The sequence below is a fragment of the Eriocheir sinensis genome, unplaced genomic scaffold, assembly GCF_024679095.1.
Source record: "Eriocheir sinensis breed Jianghai 21 unplaced genomic scaffold, ASM2467909v1 Scaffold701, whole genome shotgun sequence".
Taxonomy (NCBI): Eukaryota; Metazoa; Arthropoda; class Malacostraca; order Decapoda; family Varunidae; genus Eriocheir; species Eriocheir sinensis.
In genome coordinates this window covers 55,001-61,680 of record NW_026112056.1, presented here as the reverse complement: position 1 = coordinate 61,680, position 6,680 = coordinate 55,001, and positions in this window count along the sequence as shown.

Sequence of the window (6,680 nt, the reverse complement as noted above, 5' to 3'; positions counted from 1 at the left end):
ATATATTTTATTTTATCTTTTTTATTTGTTTGTCTGCGTGTTTGAGAGAGAGAGAGAGAGAGAGAGAGAGAGAGAGAGGAGGGGGTAAGAGTGGAAAGCCAACATTATCAAAGGAGGAATTAAGTGGAAAACAAGCTATTGGCAAGGTGACGGAGGAGGAGTAGGAGGAGGAGAAGGAGGAGGTAGAGGAGGAGGAGGCGGAGGAAGGCACTGTCCTCACCCCCCCACCAGCTGTCATGCTCCCGCTGTGCTTGTTTCTCATCCCCGCCCCCCACTTCTCTCTCTCTCTCTCTCTCTCTCTCTCTCTCTTTCCTCGCTTTCCCTCTCTCTTTCCTTTCCTTCTCCTTCACTCACTTCTTTTTCTTTTATTCATTCTTCTCCCTTCTATAATTTTACTCTCAATCCGTTTCTCATCACCCTCTCTCACCTATTTACTCCTCTTCCTTTTTTCATCGCCCTTATTCTCTTTGTCCTCCTTCCCTCCTCCTCCCTTTTACCACTCCATTCCTTTCTCCTTCTTTCCTTCCTTCCTTATGCAAGAGTCACAACTTATTTCGCTGAATTTATCCCGTGTCAAAAAACTCCCTCATTTCACCCTTTCCTAAATACAATGAACTCTATGGACCTCTAGGCAATATATTTCTCTCCCCATCGCCGCCTGTCTCACTCCATCTTCGCCAGAGTTACCGGAATCTAATCTTGCTCCCATCGCCCTTATCTCCTTATCTTATCTCCCGTCCCTTATCTCACTTCATCTCACGTCAGGGTTTTCGCAACATGCCTGCCACCTTATTTAAATTTTCTGTGTGTGTGTGTGTGTGTGTGTGTGTGTGTGTGTGTGTGTGTGTGTGTGTGTGTGTGTGTGTGTGTGTGTATCTAATGAACCCTATGTGGCCACGGTCTCTTAATCTCCCTCTAATAATAAAGTTTAATAATTCTATTGTTCTCATTAATATTATCTTTAAACCTTATGCCTTCTCCTCTCTCTCTCTCTCTCTCTCTCAACGTCTCTAATTTCGCATTTTCTTCTGCCAACTTTTTTTCTTAACCAACGTCAATTTTTTCTTTCTCTGTCTCTCAATTGACGTCTCTTTCTTTTAATTAGCGTCTGTCTTTGTTTCTCTCTCTCTCTCTCTCTCTCTCTCTCTCTCTCTCTCTCTCTCTCTCTCTCTCTCTCTCTCTCTCTCTCTCTCTCTCTCTCTCTCTCTCTCTCTCTCTCTCTCTCTCTCTCTCTCTCTCTCTCTCTCTCTCTCTCTCTCTGAATCGACGTTTGTCTCACTCAATCTTCCCAAGAGTTACCCTTAATCTAATCTTGCTAACATCTCCCTTATCTAATCTTATCGATCACTAGCGAAGAGGAACAAGACTCCGCCCTGATACGTACACCTTCAGCCTTCAGGAACCTTACCACCTCCACCATCACCACCACCACCACCCACCTCCACCACCACCACAGCCACCACCGATATACTCTCAGACACTTCCAGTTCTCACATCAACCATTTCTCAAGGCCTTAAAGGAGAGTAATCGGGTTCTTATGGGTGTTTCTTTACGTTCATGATACAGAAGTCATGTCAAGCTACCACCAGGCTCATAACGCTACCCATGGAAATGCATACAACACCTCTTATGAATGCCTTGCCGAATGTGTAAAAAAAAAAAAAAAGCAGAAGATAGTAAAAGAAGACAGAAAAAGTAAAAGAAACAGAAAAAGCAGAAAAATGGGGCAGAAAAAGAAGAAAAGACAGGAACAGCATCACCATCACCATCACCACTACCACCACCACCACCACTACCCACTACCACCACCACCACCACCACCACCACCAGCACTACCACCACCACCACCACCACCACCACCACCAGCGGCGGCAGCCACGTCGTTAGTACCTTCCGTGACCTCGCAGGGACGGGCGGCACACACTCCCGCCCCTCCCGCGCCTTAACTACCGCCCCTAAGGATTGTTATAAAGCCCCGGCCAGATACTATCGCGGGAGACAAGGCTGTAAATCCTTAGACAGACGCCAACCTGTGATAAACGACGGTGCAGGTGTGGAGGAGGAGGAGGAGGAGGAGGAGGAGGAGCAGGAGCAGGAGCAGGAGCAGGAGGAGGAGGAGGAGGAGAAATGAATATAAAAAAAATAAATAGGACAGAAAGGATGAGTGTGAGAGGGAGGAAGAGGACGACAAAGACGAAGAAGAGGAGGAGGAGGAGAAGTAGAAGGAGGAGGAGGAGGAGGAGGGATAAGAAAAAAGAATAAAAGGAAATAAGAAATATGGAAAATAGAACAGTAGGAGAAGTAAGGTAAATCTCTCTCTCTCTCTCTCTCTCTCTCTCTCTCTCTCTCTCTCTCTCTCTCTCTCTCTCTCTCTCTCTCTCTCTCTCTCTCTCTCTCTCTCTCTCTCTCTCTCTCTCTCTCTCTCTCTCTCTCTCTCTCTCTCTCTCTCTCTCTCTCTCTCTCTCTCTCTCTCTCTCTCTCTCTCTCTCTCTCTCTCTCTCTCTCTTCCACAGGGACGGATTGCACCTGTTTCCCATCGGGGCAGCCAGATTCGGAAGGCTCCTCAACGACGAAGTACGTGTCATCCGAGCAAAAAACGAGGCAAAGCCACGTCCCTCCACCCCCGCCCGTGTAAATAGACGCGTGCATCACCAACAAACCCGTAACCGTGATCCCGCAAGTACCACCACCTCTATTACCAAGCCTCTAGATAACTTAAAAATCCTTACTTCCAATGCACGTAGCCTAAGAAACAAATTTGATGAACTGAGATGTCTTGCTCTAACAGAAAATTTTGACATAATTGCTATAACCGAAACATTTATCGACACCAAAAATACTGATTTAAGTTCCGAATACAGCATAGATGGCTACAGACTCTTCAACAAAGATCGTGTAAACCGTAGAGGCGGTGGCGTCGCCCTTTATGTCAAAAGCAATTTGCAACCCACTGACAAAACACCGGGAAACAGTAACGTTGAACATTTGTGCGTGCGAACAAACATTGCAAAAGTCAATTTAAATATATCTGTCACCTACAGACCTCCCGGGCAATCACTCGATGACGACCTTGAAATGTACAGCGTCTTAAGGCAGTCACTTAATAACAACGAATCAGTGATATTAGGAGACTTTAACCTCCCCATATCGATCAAGGCGACACTATCAGGTACAGAAGGCGAGTCACATAGAATGATCGAATTTCTAGAAGAAAATTATCTAAGCCAAATGGTTTCTGAGCCAACTCGACAAAATAATACACTCGACCTTGTTATAACGACCCTAGATAACCTAGTCAGTAATCTCACGGTAGGAGAACACCTCGGTTCTTGCGATCATAAATTAGTGCGCGTCGACATTAGAGCTCAATCATCAGTGACTGAAAATAAAGTAAAGGTGCCCAATTTCAAAAGAGCTAACTTCGTAGAAATCCGACAAAAAACTAACAGAAATACGACTATCAGATGACGGCAACGTAGAGGAAGCCTGGCTAAGCTTTAAAAATCACTTACTCACTCAGCAGAACACATTCGTCCCCTTGTGCGAGAAGCGAATTAACACTAATAAAAGCCCACCGTGGTTTAATAGCGAAATTAAACAATCAGTCAATGAGAGAAAATTGTTTTACAGGTTAAAGAAAGAACAAAGCACGCCCGAAAACATTAGACTTTATAATGATGCCAGGCGACGAGTAAAAAAGACTAGTAGGTCAGGCAAAGCGTAGATATGAAGAAAATATTGCAGCCAACTGTAAAATAATCCGAAATCTTTCTTCAGTTACATAAACAACAGAAAGGCGATCAAAAGTGGTATTGGACCTTTAACAAACAGCGACGGTGCACTAGTGACTGACAGCCAACACATTGCAAACCTCTTAAACAATTACTTTTCCTCGGTGTTTAATACTAATAGTCTTCCTCTCGCCACCACCAACACCAGTACTATTGTAAATCTGAGGCATATATTGCCTAATTTTGAAATAACAACCGATGAAGTCCTTAAAGCTCTCCATTCACTTAAAACAAATAAAAGTCCCGGACCCGACAAAGTATATCCTATACTGCTTAAAGAAACAAAGAGCGAAATACTCTCCTCCTCACCACAGTATTCAATATGTCCTTGCGACAAGGCATCGTCCTTCGGATTGGAAAAAGGCTAACGTAACACTGATTTTTAAGAAAGGAAACAAAAAAATACCAGGTAATTACAGGCCCATTAGTCTAATTTCAGTAATAGGTATACTACTCGAGAGCATAATTAGAGTCAAAATTGTGAGTTACCTTGAAGGCTACTCATCAAATAAAGATTCACAACATGGCTTTCATAACAAGAGATTCTGCCTATCCAACCTACCGACCTTTTATAACGACCTCTTCTCTGTTTATGACGTAACCAAATCACTAGACGTAGTCCATCTTGATTTCCAGAAAGCGTTTGATAAAGTCCCACATCATAAATTACTTTATAAATTAAAGCAAATAGGCATTGACGGTCAAGTAAACCAATGGATCGCGAATTGGTTGAGCAACAGACAAGAAAGAGTTGTGATTGACGGATTTAACTCAGAGTGGGCGCCGGTCACTAGTGGCATCCCTCAGGGCTCGGTTCTTGGCCCAGTGCTCTTCATTATTTACATCAACGACGTGGATGTTGGGCTCAATTGCATTAGTAAATTTGCAGACGACGCAAGATTGGTAACTCGGTTCTCACTGACGAAGACAGGCAAAGCCTTCAAGAGGATTTGCACAAAATTTCAGCTTGGTCGGATAAATGGGAGATGCCCTTTAACGTGGACAAGTGCCAGGTCCTTCAAGTTGGAACAAAAAATAAGAAGTTCGATTACGAAATACGCGGCGTTAAACTCACAAGCGTTCAATGCGTTAAGGACCTGGGGATTAAAATCGCGTCAAACCTCAAATTCTCACATCAATGCATCGATGCAGCAAATAAAGCGAACAGAATGTTGGGCTTCATTAAAAGAAACTTTTTATTCAAGAGTAAAGATGTAATACTTCCGCTCTACAATAGTTTAGTCACACCCCACTTGGAATATGCGGTACAGTTTTGGTCTCCCCACCATGCAAAGGACATTGCTAAACTAGAAGGTGTTCAGCGTCGAGCAACAAAAATGATCCCTTCCTTGCGCAACATATCCTACGAAGAAAGACTTTCTACCCTTAACATGTTCTCTCTTGAGAAACGTCGCCTCCGAGGAAAACTGATCGAATGTTTTAAAATACCTAATGGTTTCACGAATGTAGACATAACAAAATTGTTTATGATCGATGACACTTTGCGAACGAGGAACAATGGCACAAAACTCAAAATTAATGTAGACAAGTAAATTCAGACTGCACCAAATTTTTCTTCACCAACGTTGTAGTGCGAGAATGGAATAAGCTCCCACCATCAGTGGTCCAGTGTAACTCGATTGACTCCTTTAAAAACAAGCTCGACCGTTACTTCCTTGAACTTAATATTCACTAGAGTAGAAAAGCAACGTTTTGGAGCCACCTGATTAATGTAAAATCACTTAGGTTTAAGGACAGACCACCTAGTCTGGACCATGGGGTCTGTGTGGTCTGATTTTCTCTCTCTCTCTCTCTCTCTCTCTCTCTCTCTCTCTCTCTCTCTCTCTCTCTCTCTCTCTCTCTCTCTCTCTCTCTCTCTCTCTCTCTCTCTCTCTCTCTCTCTCTCTCTCTCTCTCTCTCTCTCTCTCTCTCTCTCTCTCTCTCTCTCTCTCTCTCTCTCTCTCTCTCTCTAATGGTAGGTGCGGGTGTCAAGTTATCAGGCCGCCGGGGATCGCGCAGCCTCCTTGTAATTGCCGGCGAGACAGTTGCGCCCAGACAGCCCCGAGCTTCCATTTCTCTCCCCTGATGTGACTTCGCGATGAGAGAAGATCCGTGTGCAGACTCATCTCGGCATCTCATCTTGTATTCTTTTTTCCTCTGTTTTTCTTGTCCTTTAAACTATTCTTTGGTTTTCTTACTAATATTTTTTCTTCAAACCTACTTCTATTCTTCCCCTTCTTTTATTCATTCACTCATCTTTTTTTCCTCTTTTTCCTTGTCCTTTAAACTATTCTTTGCTTTTGTGATTATTTTTTTTATACCTACTTCTATTCTTCCCCTATTTGTCTTCTCTGCTTCTTTTTTTCCCATTCTCTCATCTCCTTTTTTTTCCTCTTTTTCCTTGTCCTTTTAACTAATCTTTGCTTTTCTATTTTTTTTGTCTTCATATCTGCTACTATTCTTCTCCTATTTGTCTTCTCTGCTTTTTTTTCCATTCTCTCATCTCGTTTTTTTCCCTCTTTTTCCTTGTCCTTTAAACTCCTCTTTGCTTTTCTGACTCATCATTTTTTTCCTCATGCCTGTTACTGTTTTTCCCTCTGTTTATCTTTTCTGCCTTTTTTTCCCATTCTCTCTTTCGTTTGTCTTTCTTTTTCTTACCCTTTTTCTTTTCTTTCTATTTTTTGTTCCTTTTCTATTCCTTTCCTGGTTATAAAGTCATTTCTTACTCTCTTTTCCTCCTTTACTTTGCTCGGGTTTCCTCTTCCATCTCCTTTTCTTTTCTTGTTTTCTTCCCCTCTCTGTTTTATCTATATTGATCTTCTCCATTCATCTCCTTTTTCATCTTTCTTATCTTCTTTACTCTTCTTTTTCCTTATCCTTTTCTTGCT